General features: G+C 41.1%; 1 pseudogene; it reads right to left on the bottom strand.

Moving 5' to 3' along the window:
* Positions 1-26,333, bottom strand: part of LOC137252917 (L-lactate dehydrogenase-like) — a 49,909-nt pseudogene extending 23,576 nt beyond the window's left edge.
* Between the last annotated feature and the right edge of the window lie 226 nt (positions 26,334-26,559).

Below are 26,559 nucleotides of genomic sequence, written 5' to 3'. Positions count from 1 at the left end.
AGTTATCGTGTTAACGGGCAGACGGACGGACGGACATGGCTTAATCAAATTTTTTTCGATACTGATGATTTTGATATATGGAAGTCTATATCTATCTCGATTCCTTTATACCTGTACAACCAACCGTTATCCAATCAAAGTTAATATACTCTGTGAGCTCTGCTCAACTGAGTATAAAAACAAGTAAGGAAGGCTAAGTTCGGGTGTAACCGAACATTACATACTCAGTTGAGAGCCATGGAGACAAAATAAGGAAAATCACCATGTAGGAAAATGAACCTAGGGTAACCCTGGAATGTGGTTGTATGACATGTGTATCAAATGGAAGGTATTAAAGAGTATTTTAAGAGAGAGTAGGCCATAGTTCTATGGATGGACGCCATTTAGGGATATCGCCATAAAGGTGGACCAGGGGTGACTCTAGAATGTGTTTGTACGATATGGGTATCAAATGAAAGGTGGTAATGAGTATTTTAAAAGGGAATGGGCTTTAGTTCTATAGGTGAACGCCTTTTCGAGAAATCGTCATAAAGGTGGACCAGGGGTGACTATAGAATATGTTTGTACGATATGGGTATCAAATGAAAGCTGTTAATGAGTATTTTGAAAAGGAGTGATACTTAGTTCCATAGGTGGACGCCGTTTCGAGATATCGCCATAAAGGTGGACCAGGGGTGTCTCTAGAATGTGTTTGTACGATATGGGAATCAAATGAAAGGTGTTACTGAGCATTTTAAGAGGGAGTGGGCATTAGGTCTATAGGTGGACGCCTTTTCGAGATATTGCCATTAGGGTGGGCCAGGGGTGACTCTAGAATGTTTGTACGATATGGGTATCAAACGAAAGGTGTTATTGAGCATTTTAAAAGGGAGTGGGCATTAGGTCTATAAGTGGACGCCTTTTCGAGATATCGTCATTAGGGTGGGCCAGGGGTGACTCTAGAATGTGTTTGTACGATATGGGTATCAAACGAAAGGTGTTACTGAGCATTTTAAGAGGGAGTGGGCATTAGGTCTATAGGTGGACGTCTTTTCGGGATATCGCCATTAGTGTGGGCCAGGGGTGACCCTATAATGTTTGTACGATATGGGTATCAAACGAAAGGTGTTACTGAGCATTTTAAGAGGGAGTGGGCATTAGGTCTATAGGTGGACGCCTTTTCGAGATATCGCCATTAGGGTGGGCCAGGGGTGACTCTAGAATGTGTTTGTACGATATGGGTATCAAATGAAAGGTGGTAATGAGTATTTTAAAAGGGAGTAATCCTTAGTTCTATAGGTGGACGCCTTTTCGAGATATCGCCATTAGGGTGGGCCAGGGTGACGCTAGAATGTGTTTGTACGATATGGGTATCAAACGAAAGGTGTTACTGAGCATTTTAAGAGGGTGTGGGCACTAGGTCTATAGGTGGACGCCTTTTCGAGATATCGCCATTAGGATGGGCCAGGGGTGACTCTAGAATGCGTTTGTACGATATGGGTATCAAAAGAAAGGTGGTAATGAGTATTTTAAAAGGGAGTAATCCTTAGTTCTATAGGTGGACGCCTTTTCGAGATATCGCCATTAGGGTGGGCCAGGGTGACGCTAGAATGTGTTTGTACGATATGGGTATCAAACGGAAGGTGTTACTGAGCATTTTAAGAGGGAGTGGGCATTAGGTCTATAGGTGGACGCCTTTTCGAGATATCGCCATTAGGGTGGGCCAAAGGTGACGCTAGAATGTGTTTGTACGATATGGGTATCAAACGAAAGGTGTTACTGAGCATTTTAAGAGGGAGTGGGCATTAGGTCTATAGGTGGACGCCTTTTCGAGATATTGCCATTAGGGTGGGCCAGGGATGATTCTAGAATGTTTGTACGATATGGGTATCAAACGAAAGGTGTTACTGAGCATTTTAAGAGGGAGTGGGCATTAGGTTTATAGGTGGAGGCCTTTTCGAGACATCGCCAATAGGGTGGGCCAGGGGTGACTCTAGAATGTTTGTACGATATGGGTATCAAACGAAAGGTGTTACTGAGCATTTTAAGAGGGAGTGGGCATTAGGTCTATAGGTGGACGCCTTTTCGAGATATCGCCATTAGGGTGGGCCAGGGGTGACTCTAGAATGTGTTTGTACGTTATGGATATCAAATTAAAGGTATTAATGAGGCCTTTAAAAGCGAGTGGCCCTTAGATGTATATGTGAAGGTGTTCTCGCGATATCGACCAAAATGTGGACCAGGTGATCCAGAAAATCATCTGTCGGGTACTGCTAATTTATTTATATATGCAATACCACTAACAGTATTCCTGCCAAGATTCCAAGGGCTGTTGATTTCGCCTTGTAGAACTTTTTCATTTTCTTCTACTTAATATGGTAGGTGTCACACCCATTTTACAAAGTTTTTTCCAAAGTTATATTTTGCGTCAATAAACCAATCCAGTTACCATGTTTCATCCCTTTTTTCGTATTTGGTATAGAATTATGGAATTTTTTTCATTTTTCGTAATTTTCGATATCGATAAAGTGGGCGTGGTTATGGTCGGATTTCGGCCATTTTTTATACCAAGATAAAGTGAGTTCAGATAAGTAGGTGGGCTAAGTTTAGTAAAGATATATCGGGTTTTGCTCAAGTTATTGTGTTAACGGCCGAGCGGAAGGACAGATGGTGGACTGTGTATAAAAACTGGGCGTGGCTTCCACCGATTTCGCCCATTTTCACAGAGAACAGTTACCGTCATAGAATCTATGTCACTACCAAATTTGAGAAGGATTGGTAAATTTTTGTGCGACTTATGGCATTAAAAGTATTCTAGACAAACTAAATGAAAATGGGCGGAGCCACGCCCGTTTTGAAATTTTCTTTTACTTTTGTATTTTGTTGCATCATATCATAACAGGAGTTGAATTTTGACTTAATTTACTTATATACAGTAAAGATATTAAATTTTTTGTTAAAATTTGAATTTAAAAAAAATTTTTTTTAAAAAGTGGGCGTGTTCTTCATCCAATTTTGCTAATTTTTATTTGGCACATATATAGTAATAATAGTAGCGTTCTTGCCAAATTTCATCATGATATCTTCAACGACTGCCAAATTACAGCTTGCAAAACTTTTAAATTACCTTCTTGTAAAAGTGGGCGGTGCCACGCCCATTGTACAAAATCTTACTAATTTTCTATTCTGCGTCATAACTTCAACCCATCTGCCAAGTTTCATCGCTTTAACCGCCTTTGGCAATGAATTATCGCATTTTTTCGGTTTTTCGAAATTTTCGATATCGAAACAGTGGGCGTGGTTATAGTGCGATATCGTTCATTTTAAATAGCGATCTGAGATGAGTTCCCAGGAATCTACGTACCAAATTTCATCAAGATACCTCAAAATTTACTCAAGTTATCGTGTTAACGGACGGACGGACGGACGGACGGACGGACATGGCTCAATCAAATTTTTTTTCGATCCTGATTATTTTGATATATGGAAGTCTATATCTATCTCGATTCCTTTATATATGTACAACCAACCGTTATCCAATCAAACTTAATATACTCTGTGAGCTCTGCTCAACTGAGTATAATAAAACGAATAAAATAAATAAAAAAAAACTGAGAATAACAAAGTGGAAATAGTTCTCTGATATGTATTTGTTTCTCAGTACTCCGGTAAAACATATCAGGTTGACGAAAAATAGTGAGATTACCCACCATATGGAAACTTGTACATATGGCTATTTGATAATATAATGACTCTCAAAATTCCTTGAAATTCAGTAAAAAGGTGCTTCATGGATCAGACATCTATACATTTGAAGAAGTCATATTTAGAGTTCCAGGTGCTCATTATTTAGTGTAACCGTGTATTAACCTATAAATACAATTATTTTTTCGAGAGGTGGACAAAGTACTGGTCTTATCAAACACATCATATAAGTAAAAGGAGATGCCAGCAGTGAGGGATTGATTTAGTTGGAATGAGGGAAATAAGAAGTGGAAGAAAGAGGGTAAGTGAACGATGGAAGAAGTGTAAGTAGTCCCTGAAGAGATTCGGGATAGGGCGAAGTAAACTGTATGTATATTAGGTTCCAGGGAACATGGGAATAGATGGAAATGAAAAAGGGGATTAGCTAGCTAAAAATAGAGCATCCCTCGAAGCATGTACGGTACACTTCCCAATCAGATTGAGCGAGATTAAAATAAGGTAAGACTTGCACATGATCGACCAAGCGAGAAAACTTTCGAACACGTTTTGTGCTCCCGCTTTCCGCTCGCAAGACGCTAGATATTGGGAGTGGCACAGCTTTCATATCTAGAAGCAGAAAGTAGCATAGGTCCTAGAAAGCTTCTACTGTATGCCAAGAGGACGAAGTTATTTTGTGATATAGGTCCTGATTTTTGATAAGGCTTTTTTAGTTTGCTCGTTGAGCAAAATTCTCATAATATAAACTCCATCAGTCTATGCAAGGACTTATATTTTATAAGCGTCCAAAATGCTCAACTGATCTTGAAGAAATTTTCACTAAACGTTTTGGGAAAGAATTCGGAGCCATGCCGCTGGCCGTATAAAATTTCTTTTACCCCTAGTTCGGCCGACGATCTTTACAACTATTTTTGGCCGACGCAGTCACCCCGGTGATTGCCAGAAAAAGGATAAAAGTGTTCAACCCGTTACAGTTGTCTACGACTAAAATTATACACTCCTACAACAACAACAACAACTAAAATCATAAAACCTTATTTTGTATTTTTTCTACTTAAAATTCATTAAGTTAGTTACTACAATAATGGCTTCTTTTTTAAAAAATCTTCAAAATTTTTCTGCTCGCTTGAAAACAAATTTCAATTGAAAATCAAAAGCAAATTCAACAACTTGTTTTAGGCTGACGACAGAGTGCTCGCTATAAGCTAAGTTCGGCGAGAAGAAATTTTTATATTCATATATTTTAAAAGCTTCAAACGATTCTATTACTCTGACATCTTTTAGAATAAGATATCATTTTCATAGCTTTCTATCTTTTTATTATAGCAACGCTTCTCGCATCCACTCTGTCGTTAGCCTTAGAAAAAAACAAGTGAGGAAGGCTAAGTTCGGGTGTAACGGAACATTACATACTCAGCTGCCAAATTACAGCTTGCAAAAACTGTTAAATTACCTTCTTTTAAAAGTGGGCGGTACCGCGCCCATTGTCCAAAATTTTGCAAATTTTCTATTCTGCATCATAATGTCAACCCACCTACCAAGTTTCAAAGCTTTATCCGTCTTTGGTAATCAATTATCGCACTTTTTCGGTTTTTCGAAATTTTCGATATCGAGAAAGTGGGCGGGGTTATAGTCCGATTTCGTTCATTTTAAATAGCGATCTGAGATGAGTGCCCGGGAACTTACGTAACAAATTTCATTAAGATACCTCAAAATTTACTCAAGTTATCGTGTTTAAGGACAGACGGACGGACGGACATGGCTAAATGAATTTCTTTATTCGCCCAGATATCTTTGATATATAGAAGTCTATATCTCGATTAGTTTATGTCGTTACGGGGTGCCGTTATGCGAACAAAATTAATATACTCTGTGAGCTCTACTCAGCTGAGTATAAAAAAACGACCAATATTTGAGTATATCAACTGCTGAGGAGAATATCTTCGAAAAAGCCATGTTTCAAAACTTATTTCAGAATTTGTTTCATGGCCATATCTAAACATAAATTTGTACATTCTGACATAAAGTAGGGCGTTTATAGAAAATATTCCTGAGAAAAGTCGTTCTTCAACCAAAGACAGGTCGTTTTGGAAACAAATCCATTGACAAATCCTATGATACTCCACTCAACAGTCGATATGTTTCCAATATATTTATCTGTGCAGATTATTAATAAAGTGGGCGGAGGCCCACCTCTTATGGGGAACAATTTAAATTCGCTACATTTCCCCCGCAATGGGAAAAATGTACTCAATATTTGGTGAAAAAATATTATATGTGAGCGAAACCTGATGGGAGAAATTGAGAGATCGGGAATGCGAGTTATATTACATTAAAATTACGTCATAAACTCTAGTTTATGAACCGTTTTCAAAAGGTCTGCAAAAGAGCAGCAGTTGCCATTTCATAGGAGATCACAATATTAAGAGTGTCAGTTGAAAGACCTCCGCGGCGCCAAGGGAGTTCAATGCTTCTCCCACCAGCACCTTCCAACTCAATAAGGTCTGAAACTTCATCTAACCAGTGCGTCTTGTTTCATTATCATGATCTAGCTAGTGAAGTCCTTGGGATTTTATTCATTGCAACTTACACTCCGCTGTTATCACGTACAGCATCAAAAAAACCTTCCGTAAGAGCTTAATTTCGGTTACTCCTAAGGGCTTTTCATCTTCTCATGACATTGTCCTTGATTTCGAGTCATATGCACATCACGACAGTTATGATTGGGGACTTATATAGCATGATTTTTGTTTTTCTATTGCTCAGCACAAAGCAACACTTTTTAGTAAATGTGCTTCACAGTTTGATTTCGAAGCTGACATTATTTTCGCTTTGAATGCTGATTCCCAGAAACACCAAATCCTTCATAGTTACGAATTTGGCTGCCAAAACGCGCGACCATGCCGATTATACCGTTGATCACAGCAAGTACTTCGTCTTGGCCTCATTCACAGCAAGACATACTTTTTTCGCGTCTTCAGCCAAACCTGAGTGGGCAGAACTTGCGGCCTGTTTGTTAAGGCCATCAATATCAACAGCATTCGTCTGCAATTGTAAGCTCTTATTAAAAATAAGAAATAGGCAGCAAATAATTTTCCCACATAGGGTTGAAATTAAATTTGTACGTTTAGATTTTCCATTTTCAAGTATACATTTTATATAATTCACAGCACATTATTTCCGTTGCATTATTACGATGCCCAAAAACAACGACGACAGGAACACACTTACATTATCTGTAAAGAAGCTTTTGACCAAGCAAAGTTGGAGCTGCGTCGTACATCAAACAGAAGCGTCGATTAATGCTAATTTGCATAAACATTCATTCAACATTTTTTTTTTCCAAAATTATCAGCGCAAGTCAAACATTGAATGGGTATTTGTTGTTTTTTCTTCGTTATTTTAATGCTTTTTTAAATTCATTGAATTAAGAATTGTTGTTAAAAAATGGTTTGAGTCGCTAAGCTTTTGTTATTTTGTTCCAACTTTTGGTTGGACAGCGCACAATGGGCGAGAAGAACTGCCCTAGTGACTAAAAGTCAATAAACAATAACAACTAATTCACAACCATTTCAAAATGTAGTGATACGTCTGTTTAAAGCGCATCGTTCGGGGATTAATCGGGCAGTAGTCGCCAGGTTGTATAAGCAACCTGAGTCACACTTTATTTTAAAATACTTAGTCTCGAAATGATTTTGAAGTTTTTCCGAAATAATACCTTAAATAACCCCGAAATGATCCTGAAAGTGTTCGAAATGGTCACGATATAACACCAAAATGATCCTGGAACAGGCCTTAAATGGTTTCTAAATAGTCTCGAAATGATTCTAAAGTTTTCCTGAAATGATACCTAAAATAATCCCGAAGTGATCCTGAAACTGTTCCAAATTGGACCCGTGAGAATCTCTTAGTTATTCTGGAAATATCCAGAAATGATCCTGTAACAATCATAAAATGGTTTCCAAGTAGTATCCACAAATAACACCGAAGCGATCTTGAAATTGTTCCTGACTAGCCAGATATTGTCTCGAAATTATTCTGAAAATAATACCGAGGGAATCCTGTAAGAGTCTCAAAATGGTTTCGTAATAGTCTGGAAATAATCCAGAAGCTGTCCCGAAATGTAACCTTAACCAACCCAGAAGTGATCCTGATATTGATCCAAATTGCTGCTTATAAAGCCTCGAAATGACTCCGACAGCAATCTAATACTAAAATTGCTCCAAAATAGTTTGGAAATGGTGCTTATAAGTAGTCTTCCCGACGTCTTCCTGAGATAAAGTCCCGAAACAGTCCCAAATTGGTCCAATATACGATACCATTCCCTTCAAAACTTGATTAAATTAGATCCTTACCGTAAGATAGTAGTTGCATATGTTCTATCAAGCAGAAAAGACGTGAACAGAAGCGTGGGCTGCTAAATTTCTATGTTCATGTGCAAATCCTTCGACGTTAGACTCACAAAGTTGCTCATATCTCTAAAGAGACAAGACATAAGGCTCACGATGGGCATACTAACTGGACACTGCCTTCTGGCGCACATGCTTATAAGTTAGGCCTGGTGATGTAACAGGTGATGCAGGAAGTGCGAGCTGCAGGAAGAAGCGGTTGAGTACGTTCTGTATTCGTGTCCTGCGCTTACGGGGTTAAGGCTCTAGCTACAAGGAACGGTAGACTTTACAGACCTCGAGCTTTTAGCTCCATTTTAGTTGATATGCACACAAGTTTTGGCGAATGCCGAAAGTACCGAAGGGCCCTCTACGGCGAATTGCTAAAGCTAACTGTTTGGTTTTTCTTTGGATCATGGCACCCGATTGTAAAGCAATTTAACACTCGAGTAAAACAGCTCTTCCACATTTGCATATCAACCACAGTCACGACGATGCTCCCGAAAAACATATCCCAACTGAGCAGCAACGGAGCAAGCTCTATGGTATTGGAGACGCTAATTTCTAATTTATTCTAAGGATGTACTGTGTATGTATATATGCAGGCTTATTTTCAGCATTTTCCCTTTTCTATTTATTTTTTTACGGCGGTTGCCGTGGTGTGATGGTAGCGTGCTCCGCCTACCGCACCGATGATTCCGGGATCACGCCCCGGGAAAAGCAACATCAAAATTTTAGAAACAAGGTTTTTCAATGTGAAGAAAATTTTTCTAAGCTGGGTTGCCCCTCGGCAGTGTTTGGTATTTCTGCCATGAAAAGCTCTCAGTGAAAACTCATCTGCCTTGCAGATGCCGTTCGGAGTCGGCATAAAACAAGTAGGTCGCGGTCGGTAGGAAAAATTAAATTATTATTTATTTATTTATTAATTTTCAATCTAATGAGCAATTGAACGACTTACAGTAAAATAATATCTGTGTTTTTCTTTACATGTACATATATAAATACATATGCCCTTAAACTCTATATGTGACCATAAATAATGAAACGACCCTATTGTGCGAAAACAAGTTTTCGAGAAAAACGCGTTTAAAATTTTTGTTTAGCTTGACTCTCTGTAGTGGCTGTCTGTTGTGAATGAATTTTTTAATTAAAATTTTAGTAACTTCCCGATAAGCTACAAGTTTGAAACTTGGAATATAGTTCAGAACCCGATGACAATGCAATAATAAGAAAAAACTCCGATAGGTAGCACATGGATCGAAATATTTCAGAAAATCGTATTTGTGGTCCGATTTGGCTTTAAATGTGATTTGTGAAAAAACTAAGAAAGATAGAAAACTGCGGTTTATTCCATTGGAAAGAGCGTTAAATTTCCTATAAGAGTCACTCAAAAAGTGAAGAAAGGTATTTTCGCACAATAGGGTCGTTTCATGATTCCAGGTCACGGTTGCCACTTTGCGTCCATTTGGATCAAATTTGGTCCGCTCCAACCCTGTTTGGTCCGCTGGTCCTTTTTTAATTTTGGTCCTTTTTGGGCGATCCGTCACGTTTTTGGTACTTTGATTTCAATTTTTTTACTTTCATAACAATACTAAACACTGATAAAAACAAGTAAGGAAGGTTAAGTTCGGGTGTAACCGAACATTACATACTCAGTTGAGAGCTATGGTGACAACATAAGGGAAAATAACCATGTAGGAATATGAACCGAGGGAAACCCTGGAATGTGTTTGTATGACATGTGTATCAAATGAAAGGAATTAAAGAGTATTTTATGAGGGAATGGGCCATACATAGTTCTATAGGTGGATGCCATTTAGGGATATAGCCATAAAGGTGGATCAGGGTTGACTCTAGAATGCGTTTGTACGATATGGGTATCAAATGAAAGGTATTAATGAGGGTTTTAAAAGGGAGTGGTGGTTGTTGTATAGGTGGTCGCATTTTCGAGATATCGCCATAAAGGTGGACCAGAGGTGACCCTAGAATTTGTTTGTACAATATGGGCATCAAACGAATGGTGTTAATGAGTATTTTAAAAGGGAGTGGGCCTTAGTTCTATAGGTGGATGCCGTTTCGAAATATCGCCATATAGGTGGACCAGGGGTGACTCTAGAATGTGTTTGTACGATATGGGTATCAAATTAAAGGTATTAATGAGGGTTTTAAAAGGGAGTGGTGGTTGTTGTATAGGTGGTCGCATTTTCGAGATATCGCCATAAAGGTGGACCAGGGGTGACCCTAGAATTTGTTTGTACAATATGGGTATCAAATGAAAGGTGTTAATGAGAGTTTTAAAAGGGAGTGGTGTGAAGGCGTTTTCCAGATATCGACCAAAATGTGGACCAGGGTGACCCAGAACATCATCTGTTGGATACCGCTAATTTATTTATATATGTAATACCTGTCAAGATTTTAAAGGTTTTTTATTTCGCCCTGCAGAACTTTTTCATTTTCTTCTACTTAATATGGTAGGTGTCACAACCATTTTATAAAGTTTTTTCTAAAGTTATATTTCGCATCAATAAAACAATCCAATTACCTTACCATGTTTCATCCCTCTTTTCGTATTTGGTATAGAATTATGGAATTTTTTTAATTTTTCGTAATTTTCAATATCGAAAAAGTGGGCGTGGTCATAGTCGGATTTCGTTCATTTTTCATACCAAGATAAAGTGAGTTCAAGTAAGCACGTGAACTAAGTTCAATAAAGCTATGTCGATTTTTGCTCAAGTTATCGTGTTAACGGCCATGCGGAAGGACAGACGGACGACTGTGTATAAAAACTGGGCGGCATTTTCACACAAAACAGTTAACGTCATAAAATCTATGCCCCTACCAAATTTCAAAAGGATTGGTTAATTTCTCATCGACTTATGGCGTTAAAAGTATCCTAGACAAATTAAATGAAAAAGGGCGGAGCCACGCCCATTTTGAAATTTTCTTTTATTTTTGTATTTTGTTGCACCATATCATTATTGGAAATGAATGTTGACATAATTTACTTATATACTGTAAAGATATAAAATTTTTTGTTAAAATTTTACTTTAAAAAAATTTTTACTAATTTTCTATTCTGCGTCATAAGTTCAACTCATCTACCAAGTTTCGTCGCTTTAGCTGTCTTCTGTAATGAATTATCGCACTTTTTCGGTTTTTCGAAATTTTCGATATCGAAAAAGTGGGCGTGGTTATAGTCCGATATCGTTCATTTTAAATAGCGATCTGAGATGAGTGCTCAGGAACCTACATACCAAATTTCATCAAGATACCTCAAAATTTACTCAAGTTATCGTGTTAACGGACGGACGGACGGACGGACGGACGGACGGACATGGCTCAATCAAATTTTTTTTCGATCCTGATTATATATATGGAAGTTTATATCTATCTCGATTCCTTTATATATGTACAACCAACCGTTATCCAATCAAACTTAATATACTCTGTGAGCTCTGCACAACTGAGTATAAAAAATGTGCTTGTTTGAACACCCTGTGAATGGCAATCGATTTTCAGTAACTCTCACCAGCAGGGCCGATAGCTAATGGCCAGTTTTAAGCTGCAGACATTGGTGGTTTATCGGTAACCTTATAACAGCTGATTCTACCAACCTTATGGGAATCAATGAAATCGATTATTGGTGCCGCTAAGATCGTAACCGTATCGTAGCCAACCAATTGGTTTTTGGTTTTCCGTCATAACGATAAACAGCTGATTACGTTAGGGATACTACTACAGCGATACGACAAATGGCACCAATGACTCCGCTTTTACGTATGTAGAACGCTTTGTCGTGTAACATTGTGCGTGTCTCGAAGTAAGTGGAGTTAGTGCAATACAATAAGCAAAATTAATGTCAGATCCCGAAATAAAAGCGTATATGTGGTTTCCCGCCTATATTCTTAAAATTATAAATACCTTAAATAAGATTTCCAACCATCACCATGGTGTGATGGTAGCGTGCTCCGCCTACCACACCGTATGCCCTGGGTTCACACCCCGGGCAAAGCAACATAAAAATTTTAGAAATAAGGTTTTTCAATTAGAAGAAAATTTTTCTAAGAGGGGTCGCCCCTCGGCACTGTTTGGCAAGCGCTCCGGGTGTATTTCTGCCATAAAAAGCTCTCAGTGAAAACTCATCTGCCTTGCAGATGCCGTTCGGAGTCGGCATAAAACATGTAGGTCCCGTCCGGCCAATTTGTAGGGAAAATCAAGAGGAAAAAATATTTCGTTGTTTTATAGCTTTTAAACGTTTAAACGGTTAAGCATTCCAAAAGCAAAATAGATATTTAGCATTGCATTCTCCAAAAAATTATATACGGCTTTGCATTTGCTACGTCATGGCAAATACGCAACCGCAAAACCGTAGTTTATTTTTGTTGATGCGTTGCAAACGTGTGATATAAGTTATATGTATGACCGATCTCTACGATTTTTTTAGACAACATTTTTTGTAATATATGTAAGCATTGTTTGAAATTCGAAGCTTCTATCTATTAAAATGGGGCAGAAATTACGAAAAGTACCAAAAAGTACCCTTACACTCTTATACTTAGGAGTTCAGAATATTGTGTATTTGGTGTTGGAAACGCTGCTACAACAATTGAAAGCTACGAACCCTGAACAACTTTTTTCGTTTAAAATTTTTTTTGCATATTTTGTTTTGTTTTGACAGTTGTTAATTTGCTATTCAAAGTTGAAGACAAAAGCTACGGGTTTTTGTATTGCGTATTTGCCATGACGTAGCAAATGCATAGCCGAATTATTTTTTGATATTTTGTGTAAAACAACTACTACACTCCCCTATTGCATGCTTAAAAAAATCTGATTTAAGTGATAAAACTTTCTACCTTGAATTAAAAAATATTTTTGTTGCTAGTAAAGCTGACGTATTTCTTGAAAGCGATAACCTTACTGATGAAGACGTTTTAGGTTTTTGGGAAAAAGTAAGCTTTTATAGAAATGGTATGAACGAAAAGTGTTTTGAAGAATTGCTTGGTTTTGTAAATGATTTACTGAGTCTGCCACATAGTTCGGCGGCCGCAGACCGAAAATTTTTTGAATTGTCTCTTATTAAAACCAAATTACGCAATAAATTGGAGTTTATTTCAATCAACCACATAATGTTAGCCAAAGAACTTTGTACGCAAAACCTAGGTCCTCATTACGTTTGGTCGGTGAAAGACATAGGCTGGTCCTAGAAAAGTTATACAATGAACGATATAAAACTGATTTTATTATACGTTTTTTCGATGTAGCCCAGAATATATTATAAACATATATGGTTTAAGGTTTTAAATATATACACATACATATGTATATTAATAAGACTGAAAAATATGCCCATATGTGACAAAATATATTTAATTATCATCACCAATAATTATCATCAATTTTAGTTGAAGCGCTTTTTGTTTGTTTGTAACATTGTGTTGTTTTGTACTTTTTAAGTTGTTGATTATTACATTGTTTGTATACCAATAAATGAAAACAAATTTTGGTCCTTATTTTGAAATTTGGTCCTTTTTTCGACGAATTTTGGTCCCAAATGAAAACAGGCTGTTGCAACCGTGTTCCAGGTTACATATAGACTGTCAAGTGCATTCCTTTATCAACACTTATGAAATTGTTGCACAGAAAATTTGTAATGCTAAATTTCAGCAGTTGCAACAGAAATGTGTCTCTCCATATTATCCCAACACTATTCTTCACTTATACAAAAATAACACGTCTAATATTTTGTTTCAAAGTCTCTTTTTTACCTTTCAAAAGCGTCTACTGGCCCATTGTGCCGCTGCACAGTTTCCAACTGCAAAGTCGTTTGCATATTTTGTTACTGTTATTTATGCAGTTGCTGTTGTGCATCTAATTTTGGAGAGATCTACCATAAGGGTTTTTGCGACGCAGATCCTTAAAATAAACATAACAACAATGATAAGAGCAACAAAAAAAATTGCTTTTTTGTTGCAATTGCGGTGGAGGCGGTGTTGGTGTCTCGGATGGTAGCTGCGGCGGCAACGACGAATTATCGACAATGAGATGTGTTTTTGTCCAAAATAAAGTTCTTAGTATTTTGGTTTTGTGGTTGGTGGCACAACTAGTGACGTCGGCGCCATGTCATTCTCTGGCACATAAGCTGGGATTTAGTGGATTGTCTTTGCTGTGAGTGTTCTTTCCTTTGTCTTAAAATTTTTTTCGGTGGTTTTTCGTTTACGATTTTGGTGTTTTAGTTTTTGTAATTTTTTTTTTTCTTCTTCCTCTTCTACATCGACACCAAACAATGGATGATGCAGCTTAACAGCCTTGCAACTTAACAACTTAATAATCCAACAAAGATGCTGTTTTTGGGGAAAAACGTTCTACGTAAACTTTACACTACATTTTTGGCGTTTGAATGCAAGGTACGAGGGGTTTGCGGGTGTTGTGGCTGCAGTTAAGACATTTCGAATTCCACCCTTTTTGGATGTTTAATGGTGGAAAAAAATTTTTCTCTGTAAAAAACTGTTGAAAACGTGCGCATCCGAAGCTAAGACATCGCAATTGCAAAGGTTCAAAGGGAATACAATTGATGCAATTGGCGTGGGGAGGCGGTGGTAGGCAAAGACCTGCAATTTGTTTACATTACTTTTCATCTATCGGATTTACAAACAGATCAGAGGAAGAACTTAACGCAGTAAGTCAAATCCCTAATCATACCTGTCCTGAGGTATGGCTCGGAATCATGGGCGGTATCGAGGGAAGATGAGATGGCTTAGACGATTTAGCGCCAACTAGTGATGATGATGTCAGAGTGTAAAGATTATGTCAGAGTGGCCTAAGGAGTGGACCAGGTGGAAAACGCTTTAAATTCCCTTGGTGTGACCAATTGGCGCCGGTTGGCAGAGAGAAGGAGCGACTGGCGCGCCTTGTTGGACGGCCATAACCGTTTAAACGGTTAAGCGCCAATTAAGTAAGTAAGTAATGATGATGATGGGTTTAACGGAAAATATGCTAGTGGTAGCATTCGGCGTAACCATATATCTCTTTTCTAATAACGCTGAGGAATAAACATAAAGGTTTATTATTTCATTATTCTAACGAACATTGAACAATGTACAAAAATTTACTCAGAGTGAAATTTAGAAGGGAGTATTATCAGAGTACACTTTAGACAACTAAGAGTTGCGAAAATTTCAGTTTTCCATAATAGTAGAGAGGGGAAGTAAAATTTAAATGGCTTATCGATATTCTACAAATAGAGATGTTGAGATCGGATACCACGGCAGCCACATGACCGAGCTAACTCACTAGCAGTGAAACTCAAACTCAACCAAAACCCTTTTCACCTCGTTAGTAACACCTATTTTGGAATATGCTTCAGTCGTGTGGAGCCCAAGGTATCAGGTTAATTGTGATAAGTTAGGGTGTGTTCAACAGCACTTCATGATCTTTGCGGTGAAGGGCTTGGCATGGCGTCTAGGACGGAATAATCCATCCTATTCTAACCATACGAAACTTACATATATACGTACCTACTTACAAAGTCGCAGGGAAATGCATGGTGTATATATAATTCATTGCGAAATTAACCAGGGGGAATTTGGAGGGACCGCTTTGCTTAGTGAGATCATGTCCGATGTGTTGATGAAATTTGTAAATGAATGAACCTTAACGTTCGTCAACGCGTCAAGAATTTACGGCTAGGAGAAAGGTGAGTAGGGAAATCACCCAGGGGGTTGTTTTTTTCCGTTGCTAGGTATTGGCAATGAACAACCTGCTCCAGGGCTTTCATCGTAGGGGCTGACAAATAGTGGCTTATGCCGATGGCCTGACAATTCTTGTCTGGGATAAACTTCCGAATTCACATAGGGACGTTTTGTTTACGCGGAGGTAAAAGATTCCTGAACTTAGACCACCCTCTATTGTGAGAGTATCGCTATTACTGTATAACAGGGTTATGAACCTTGGGACTATGTTTGACGGCAAAGCTGGCTTGGAAGCTTTTTGTGAAGGATGGGGCTTGGATTGCCTTATACTGTTGTCAACGGGCAATTGGCAAAGGTTATGGGCTCTCTCCAAGGATAGTAAATTGGCTGTATGATGGTAATCAAGCAGTAGAAACTTGGTCCAAGGTCAAAAGAGCGGAAGTGGTGCAGCCATTGGAGTTGCTTGAAGTATGCGGAGCTCGTCGTACAATACCTACACTGACACTTAACGCAATGCTGAATCTGAACCCAGTTGACATCATGGGCAAAATGCCCGTAGACCGGTTTCGTGGCGCGGGACATAAGCATGTGAATTATGGGCACTCCAGCATTCTGACCGACTTCGACTTCATCCTTGGCAGTACAGACAACTGTGTGCCGTATTTCGCCGCTGCATTCATCATTCATTTTCCCTCAAGGGATGAATAGAGTGGGGAATTAAAGTGAGACGGGAGTCTGGGGAACTTGTTCACGGGTGTATGCAAGCTGGACGGGACCATTGGGGGTGGAGTGTTCTGTGAGAAAAATTATTTGCATGCCAGACCATAAAGATATACCTAGCAACTGTCAGGCCGATTTCTTGGCCTGGGAAGTAACGGGCGAATTGAACGCGTCTATCAGGGGAGACTTTGGAATTCCGCTAGACACTTGCTCTCTGCTTCTTGACAGGTGAGTGAAAGTTTTCCTGGGCCGTTTTGGACTTCAACGCCCGTAGGAGCTACTTGTGTCTACAAAAGCTCATCTATCCATTGTAATTTATATGTTAATAGGGCGTGGACAATAGGAACCCATGCGAAACGTTTTTGAATACAGGACAGTCCCAGCTGTGTTAGCTCTATGGAGGACGACGAGCTGAATCATCCACCAACTTTATGCTCAGCTATACAGGACGTATTGGAAATTCCGACTTTCCAAGATGGATGCATGCCTTATTCGTAGCTATATTGTTGTCACTCAGCCATTCGAATAGGCAACGGACCAACATAAAAGTGTCTAAAGGAGCTGTTAACTGAATAGCTGCCACTAACCCGTTTAGTTGGCAAGTAATGCAGAAGTAACCACCTTCGACTATCTTTCACCCATTGCCATACAAAAGTTGTAAACATTTTTCAAAAAAAAAAAAAAAAAAAAAATTCAAAGAGAGTACTGCACGTTAGTTTTTTAGTTTTTTGGAAACCATCTTCCAGTAGTTTGTAGTTAGCTTCTATCCCTGCTGGGTTCAATGAAGATCAACGCCAACCCTTTGCTCATCAAACCCGTACAAATATGTAAAAACAAAATAACGAAACGAAAAATCACTAAACGTACGCTGTGAGCCTGCACGTATTAACATTTATTACTGTGACTGGAATTTTATGTTTATTTTCAGCCCATTTTCATGTGAATTAGCAAGAAATAATTTATAAACCACACAAAATACCACATTTTGCATTCATGAAAATATAATACTTGCAAAAGTGTGGGTGCAGTCCATGCAAAAATGGGTAAAAACAAGTAAGGAAGGCTAAGTTCGGTTGTAACCGAACATTACATACTCAGTGGAGAGCTGTGGAGACAAAGTACGGGAAAATAACCATGTAGGAAAATGAACCGAGGGAAACCCTGGAATGTGTTTGTATGACATATGTATCAAATGAAAGGCATTAAAGAGTATTTTATGAGGGAGTAGCCATATTTCTATAGATGGATGCCATTTAGGGATATCGCCATAAAGGTGGACCAGGCCTGACTCTAGAATTTGTTTGTACGATATGGGTATCAAATGAAAGGTGTTAATGAGTATTTTAAAAGGGAGTGGACCTTAGTTCTATAGGTGGATGCCTTTTCGAGATATCGCCATAAAGGTGGGCCAGGGGTGACTCTAGAATTTTTTTGTACGATATGGGTATCAAATGAAAGGTGTTAATGAGTATCTTAAAAGGGCGTGGGCCTTAGTTCTATAGGTGGACGGCTTTTCAGAATATCGTTATAAAGGTGGAGCAGGGTTGACTCTAGAATGCGTTTGTACAATATGGGTATCAAACGAAAGGTGTTAATAAGTATTTTAAAATGGAGTAGGTCTTAGTTCTATAGGTGGACGCCTTTTCAGAATATCGTTATAAAGGTGGAGCAGGGTTGACTTTAGAATGCGTTTGTACAATATGGGTATCAAACGAAAGGTGTTAATAAGTATTTTAAAATGGAGTAGGCCTTAGTTCTATAGGTGGACGCCTTTTCGATATATCGCCATACACGTGGACCAGGGGTCACTCTAGAATGCGTTTGTACAATATGGGCATCAATGAAAGGTGTTAATGAGTATTTTAAAAGGGCGTGGGCCTAAGTTCTATAGGTGGACGCCTTTTCGATATATCACCAAAAAGGTGAACCAGTGGTGACTCTAGAATTTGTTTGTACTATATGCGTATCAAATAAAAGGTGTTAATGAGTATTTTAAAAGGGCGTGGGCCTTAGTTCTATAGGTGGACGCCTTTTCGGAATATCGTTATAAAGGTGGAGCAGGGTTGACTCTAGAATGCGTTTGTACAATATGGGTATCAAACGAAAGGTGTTAATAAGTATTTTAAAAGGGAGTAGGCCTTAGTTCTATAGGTGGACGCCTTTTCGGAATATCGTTATAAAGGTGGAGCAGGGTTCACTCTAGAATGCGTTTGTACGATATGGGTATCAAATGAAAGGTGTTAATGAGTATTTTAAAAGGGAGCGGGCCTTAGTTCTATATGTGGACGCCTTTTCGAGATATCGCCATAAACGTGGACCAGGGGTGACTCTAGAATGTGTTTGTACGATATGTGTACCAAATTAAAGGTATTATTGACGGTTTTAAAAGGGAGTGGCCCTTAGTTGTATATGTGAAAGCGTTTTCGAGATATCGACCAAAATGTGGACCAGGGTGATCCAGAACATCATCTGTCGGGTACCGCTAATTTATATATATATCTAATACCACGAACAGTATTCCTTCCAAGATTCCAATGGCTTTTGATTTCGCCCTGCAAAACTTTTTCATTTTCTTCTACTTAATATGGTAGGTGGCACACCCATTTTACCAAGTTTTTTCTAAAGTTATATTTTGCGTCAATAGACCAATACAATTACCATGTTTCATCCCTTTTTTCGTATTTGGTATATAATTATGACATTTTTTTCATTTTTCGTAATTTTCGATATGGAAAAAGTGGGCGTGGTCATAGTAGGATTTCGGCCATTTTTTACACCAATATATAAAGATAAGTACGTGAACTGAGTTTAGTAAAGATATATCGATTTTTGCTCAAGTTATCGTCTTAACGGCCGAGCGGAAGGACAGACGGTCGACTGTGTATAAAAACTGGGCGCGGCTTAGACCGATTTCGTCCTTTTTCACAGAAAAAAATTATCGTCCTAGAATCTAAGCCCCTACCAAATTTCACAAGGATTGGTAAATTTTTGTTCGACTTAAAAGTATCCTAGACAAATTAAATGAATAAGGGCGGAGCCACGCCCTTTTTGAAATTTTCTTTTATTTTTGTATTTTGTTGCACCATATCATTACTGGAGTTGAATGTTGACATAATTTACTTATATACCGTAAAGATATTAACTTTTCTTTTAAAATTTTACTTAAAAAAATTTTTTTTTTTTAAATTGGGCGCGGTCGTTCTCTGATTTTGCTACTTTTTATTAAGCATACATATAGTAATAAGAGTAACGTTCCTGCCAAATTTCATCATGATATCTTCAACAACTGCCAAATTACAGCTTGCAAAACTTCTAAATTACCTTCTTTTAAAAGTGGGTGGTGCCACGCCCATTGTCCAAACTTTTACTATTTTCCGATTCTGCGTCATAAGTTCAACTCACCTACCAAGTTTCATTGCTTTTTCCGTATTTGGTAATGAATTATTGCACTTTTTCGATTTTTCGAAATTTTCGATATCGAAAAAGTGGGCGTGGTTATAGTCCGATATCGTTCATTTTAAATAGCGATCTGAGATGAGTGCCCAGGAACCTACATACCAAATTTCATCAAGATACCTCAAAATTTACTCAAGTTATCGTGTTAACGGAAAGACGGACGGACGGACGGACGGACATGGCTCAATCGAGTTTTTTTTCGATACTGATGATTTTGATATATGGAACTCTATAACTATCTCGATTCCTTTATACCTGTACAACCAACCGTTATCCAATCAAAGTTAATATACTCTGTGAGCTCTGCTCAACTGAGTATAATAATAATAATGTGGCGAATATTAGCAGTTTCGATTAGTCACTATGCCGCTAGTAAAAAATAATGGGTAACAACAACAACAAGGCAAGCAGACGAAATAGAAAACAGCCACACATACATGTACACGGCAATAAAGAGCGCATATTACTCACGTATATACACACATATACATACGTAGGAGGCAACAGTGAATATGAGATGCAGAGCTATGAGAGAAGTAACTTAGCAACTTATCGATAAGGCTGTTCGCAACAATTCTAGGTTTGGGAGAAATAGGCGAACGAGACAACTGAGGGTATAAGAGCAACGCAAGCTAAGAAATAGTCAACCAGTTAAGTCAAGCACGTGAGTAATTTAATTGTGAATAGTAATTAAATTGTGTAGTCGTAAATAAAGCATATTTGGCTATACTAAATATTTGAGTTATTTATTTGAAAGTTCAGCGCATCGAACGATAACACAAGGTGCATCATAATTGATAATTTCTTTAAATTCACAACAGTAATAATAATTACCTAGGAGGATAGATAGATAGATAGATAATTAATTGAGGATCGCACTGCGACCATTGGTCTATTGTGCCCTCAACTGCTTCACAACACCTCATCCAAGCCGACATCTCTGATGAACCCTAGCAGTTCACCTGGCTTGAGGGATTTGATGTGAGAATGCTCCGGCCATGGTGAGCCCATAAACTTAGCTCTACGTCTTGAGATTGCATCGCACTCCAAGAGGATATGGTCCGCCGTCTCCGCTGATCGATCACAAAATCGGCATGTGTTGTTCGATATTATACCCAGCTTTTGCATGTGACTGTTCAGTCTACAGTGTCCTGTAAGAATAGCTGTTAGGATTCTTAGGTTATTTTTCGAGAGGTCTATAAATGCCCTGTATCGAGTTGTGCAGTAACCCCCTAACAGTAGCTTAGATTGTCTCAGGCCTGGCATATTACGCCAGTGTTTTTCCCTGTTTTCCTTTTCTTCTGCTAATAGATGCCCCCTAATTTCCTGCGGGCCTACTGGAACGAACGGCTCAGGACCAATAGGTCGTATCGTTGCTGCCTCTCTGGCCAGGCTGTCCGCCTGCTCGTTTCCCTCGACTCCCCTGTGCCCAGGAACCCAGACCAACAGTAGTTCATTGTGTGCTCCTAGTTGATTCAGCCTTTCCACGCACTCAAGGACTAGTGCTGTTTTTATTTCAAATGCCGAGATGGCCTTGAGGGCGGCCTGGCTGTCACTGAGTATGGCAATTTTCTCATTGGAGTATTTTCGCTGAAGGTTCAGGTCCGCGCACTGGCTTATGGCGAATACCTCCGCTTGAAAAATGCTCGGGTATGCTCCCAGGGGTATTGATATCTTGGCTCTGGGTCCAACGACTCCAGATCCAATCCCCTCTGGGGTATTCGAGCCATCGGTATACCATACTATACTGTTTAGCTGCTGAATGCTCTCAATTCTGTTTTCTTCCCACGTACCCTTGTCTCCCAGTTCTACTTTATATCTTTTCTCATATACTATCTGCCTGAGGATATCATCCCTCGGGAGTTGAGAGATTGGGATCTTCTCTCAATTCCTCCATGTTCCGAGACGATATGACTCTACCTTTGCCCGAGCCCTCCTTGACGATATTAAGGAGGGCTCGCTTGGCTGACTGCTCTATCGATAAATGCAGCGGGGTTAGATCGAGGATAGCTTCCAGCGCTGTTGTGGGGCATGTGCGCATAGCTCCCGTGATGCACACGCATGCCAGTCGCTGAAGTTTCGACAGTGCTTGCCTCGTCGTCGCCCGAGTTGTTCTTGATGCCCAGGCTATTGAGCCATATGTTATCATAGGTTTTACTATCATGGTATACATCCATCTTAGCACGTGTGGGCTGCAGCCCCATGATTTGCTGCTAGACGTTTGCATACCATGATGGACCTCGTAGCCCTAGTCTTCATGGAGTCGAAGTGTTGTTTCCATAAGAGCTTGGTGTCAAACATGATCCCCAAGTATTTCACTGCGGTTCCATATTCTAGTTCCACGCCATCTATTGTTATTGCTCTCAGGGCTGGTAGGACCCTTCTTCTGGTGAAGGGGATGATGGTTGTCTTAGATGGGTTGATGTTAAGACCCACATTGGCGCACCATTCCCTTGTAATGTTCAATGCTCTTTGTATTATATCACAGAGCGTACTCTCGAATTTACCCCTTGCAATTATGACGATGTCGTCAGCATATCCTTGGCATCTTATGCCACTGTCTGATAGCTTTTGCAGGAGTTCATCCACTACTAGGCTCCACAAAAGGGGTGACAGGACACCTCCCTGGGGGCACCCTCTCGCGGTAATAACCTTAACTGCGCTGCTGCCTACTTGAGCTTCATCGATTCTTGTACGGAGTAGATTGTCAATCCATCTCTGGATAGGCAACTGAACTCCTCTTCTCTGCAGTGCTATGTTTACGCTTTCGTGAGATGTGTTGTCAAAGGCACCCTCGATATCAAGGAAAGCGCAAAGCACTGTTTCCCCTGTTTCGAACGCCCTCTGTATTTCAGATGATAACTGGTACAGAGCTGTATCCGTGGACCTACCCGCTCTGTAGGCATGCTGGCTATAATGTAGGGGCCAGCTCTTGAGGGCATTCGACCTGATTTCTTGGTCTATTATCTTTTCCATTGCCTTCAAGACAAAGGAGGTTAGACTTATTGGTCTGAAGGACTTCGCTTGTGAATAGTCCTTTTTACCTACTTTTGGTATGAATACTACTCTTGCTCTTCTCCACATCGTGGGTATATATCCCAGTGCCAGGCTATCTCTCATGATCCTGGCGAGATGTGAGATGATCTGTGTCCCTTGCTGCATTAGCGCCGGGTAGATGCCATCCACCCCCGGAGATTTGTATTTCTCAAAAGATTCCACTGCCCATCTGACTCTGGCCTCACAAAAGAGGGAGTTTGCTAGTTGCCAGTCTGATGGGGTTGGTCTAACTCTGGGGAACACAGGTTCCGGTACTTGCGGTGAGGCCTCAGGAAAATGCGCTTGCAGCAAGGCCTTTGCTCGCTCTTTCCCCGTTTCGGTATAGTTACCGTCTGGGAGTCTGATTGCTAGGTTTGTCTGTCTCTGCTCTTTGGCTAGGGCCTTGTGTAGCCTTGCCGCTGCAGGCGTGCTGGAAATTCCCTCACAGAAATTCCTAAAACTTTCCCTTTTTGCTTTTCTGATCTCCGTATTGTACTTAGTCAGATTCTGGGTGTATTCCTCCCAGTTGCCGGTTCTCCTTGCCTCGTTAAAGAGTTTCCTGACTTTCCTCCTTAGCAACGTCAGGTCATAAGACCACCAGGGGGTTGCCTTCTTACCTTTAATCAAGGAGACCCGGCAACTGGAGTTATAGGCATCTATCATTATTTGATTTGCCCTTTCCACCCTGCTCTCTAACTCGGTACAATTGGTACTTCTGCCTTTACTCTTAAGGCTATCTATGTTAGCTTCTATAATACTTTTATAGCTGTCCCAGTCTGTTTTCCTGGGATTTCTTCTAGGGTTGGTTTGCCCCGACATAGCGCCCAGCTCAAACCTTATGATTCTATGGTCCGAAAGGGAGGGTTTTTCTGAGACCCTCCATCTCGAGATCATATTCTCAGTTAGGTTGTTGCCGAGCGTTATATCAAGGACTTCTGCCCTAGCTCTCGTAACAAACGTCGGTTTACTCCCGACGTTGTATATGCTTAAATCATTACTGGCTATATATTTTAGCAAACACTCACCCCTTTGGTTGGTATCACTGCTGCCCCATTCCGTATTGTGGGAGTTAGCATCGCTTCCTATGATTAGAGGAAGTTTCGCTCTTCTGCAGTGAGCTACCAGCTTCTGTACGTTATCTGGGGGGACCATGTTGTCGTCCCCCGGGAAGTAGGCTGCGGCTAGCACAATGCTGGAGTCTTCACCATTGACTTCCGCATCTATTTGTACCGCCACCAGATCTCGACTTAAAAACTCTGTAATGCAAAAATAGTTAATATCTGCTTTAAGCATTACACATGCTCTAGGTCTCTGCTGGGAGAGATCCCAAATTACTCTACTGTTACTTACATTAAGGCCCCTCACCTGTCCCTTGTATGCCCAAGGTTCCTGTATGAGGGCTATGCCCAGATCATCCGAGGCAAACCTCCTCGCCAGTACAGCCGAAGCTGCAATGGCGTGGTGGAGGTTGATCTGGGCTATCTGTATGCTTAAGCCGGTCATTTTGGCCCGGCCGGCCTCATCGGGTCGTCGTAATCCGACAGCCCGCTTTCGCTGTCCTCCCGCTTGTCCAGTGCCAGCTCTTGGAGGTCCAAGCCCTCAATGAGCTCCTGTGTGGTGGGTATTTGTTGTTCCGTTTTTTCGCGGCCTCATCGCTATTACTCGCTGCGGTACGAGAGTTTGTAGTCACACGAGCCTTGATGGTGTCGGTGCTCGCATCTGACATGTCCTCGTCCGACATCTTGCCTATGTCGGCGTCTTCGACCGCCTTGTCTTCCTGCCGCTCACTATTCCCTGGTAGCTTCTGCCTCCAGGGTCTTACTTGGATCAAGCCGTACCTGTAGTGCAGCTTGAATCCATTCCTACGTGTGAGCTGGTAGGATTCTTCATCAATGCCCACGTTGAGACGTAGGCCCGTTTCTTCCGCGCTGCTATTTATAACGCGCCACCTCTGCGTCTTAAGGCCCTCGTTCTGGTTAGCGAGGAGCCGGATCGCAAATTCTCTGGGGCGGTCCGCACTCCTGGGGAGGAACATTGTCACGTTATGCGTGGGCGGTATGTCATCCCCGCGCCTTGTGCATAATTGTGCCCCTGTCCACCCCTCGAGTGTTGGCACTACTTCCTCGAGCCACTTTGCGGTTTTCTCGTCCTCGCAGTCAACGAGGAGGAGCCCTGCTCGGAAGTACACCCCGCAAAATACTAGAGCATGCCCACACCCCCTGAACACTCCATCCATAATTAGCTCCTGGAGATTTGTCAGGTCCTCCTGACTTAGGGCATCCGCCGGGTAGTTCCTGGGCAGCACAGCCACTCGGGTACCCCTGAGGGCATCCGAGTAGCTCTGCTGTCTTGGTGCTACTTCAGCGGGTCTCCCAGTCGCCCTGTTCAAATTCTCCCGGCGCATGGTTGCCGTGTTCTGCGGAGCATGGGCCCGTTGCCTCTTTGAGCTGGGAGTTTCCTCCGGTGTGATCTGCCCGATCCTACGCTTACCAGCGGGAGCGGGTGTATGCTGGCCAGCTGCCGCTGGCTGTTCTTTACTTCCGACTCTGTTTCTCCGTTCGGCGGTCGCTGTACTGTTCTCGTGGGCTGGTTTATGCCTGTGCTCGTCTGCCCTGGCTCTTGCTTCCCTGGGCGACAGGCCCTCCTCAAGGTATCGGAGATACCATTTTGTACCAGACCCACTTAGTCCCAGGCGCCATTTATCTGTAAGCGATCCTGGTCTGCCCGGTGGTGGTAGTGCAGGTTGCCTGCCCCTGTTATGCCTTCTGTTGGGCCGCTTCCACTCTTCCCGGTTTCGCTCGGTGTCGCTCCCTTTCTGGGACCTGTCGCAGCTGCCTTGTGAGCTGCTTCCAGAATCCTGCCTCGACGGTGAGCGTCCATGTTTACGCCTAGTTGGTGTACCTCTTTCCTCGGGGGGCCCCCGCTGCTCTATGGTGGTACTGGGCCCTCCATGGTTCGCGGGTTTTTTCCTGGACGCCTGCCCCTCCTGCTCCCCTTTTTTGATGTGCCCGCGCTGCTCACCAGTGGCCGAGATGCCTCTGGGGATCGCGGGTTTCGTCGCATTTTGCTTACTATGCTCTTCTGGCCCGCGTTGCTTTCCTTGGGTTTCTGTATTGCCCTTAGGGTTTGCGGGTTTAAGAGCCGGTTCTCTGCGCACTCCAGCGCTGGTGGAGGGATATTCATCGTCCCTCATATGCTCTAAAAAGAGCATTGCCTCCTCTCTAGAGAGCCTGTCCAGGAATTTCCTGGAGTATCTGCGTGGCCTGCTACTGCTTTGCCCGCTGCTCTTATTGGAGCCCGGTTTCTTTATTGCGTTGCTGTTGTTGTTTGTTTTTATGTTCTTTTTATTTGTTTGTTTATCCATTCTTGTCGTACGACAACATGCTTGACGTGGCAAGCGTAGTTGTCAATTATTTAAGTGAGGAACTGGGTTGGTCCGCCGCGGCAGAGCCCCTTGACGCGGTAAGGCCATGGTTACTCCCCAAGGTGGCCCGGTGTTGGGGAGGCGCCGTTATAATACAGCCGGTGTTGTGAACCTCCTGGCTGCAAACCAGTCCAATGGGCACGGTGACGCATGTCACCCTGGATTA

This window comes from Eurosta solidaginis, chromosome 5 (genome assembly GCF_040869045.1).
Source record: "Eurosta solidaginis isolate ZX-2024a chromosome 5, ASM4086904v1, whole genome shotgun sequence".
NCBI lineage: Eukaryota > Metazoa > Arthropoda > Insecta > Diptera > Tephritidae > Eurosta > Eurosta solidaginis.
The sequence above is the reverse complement of the archived record's forward strand: the minus strand, read 5'-3'. Positions and strand labels throughout refer to the sequence as shown.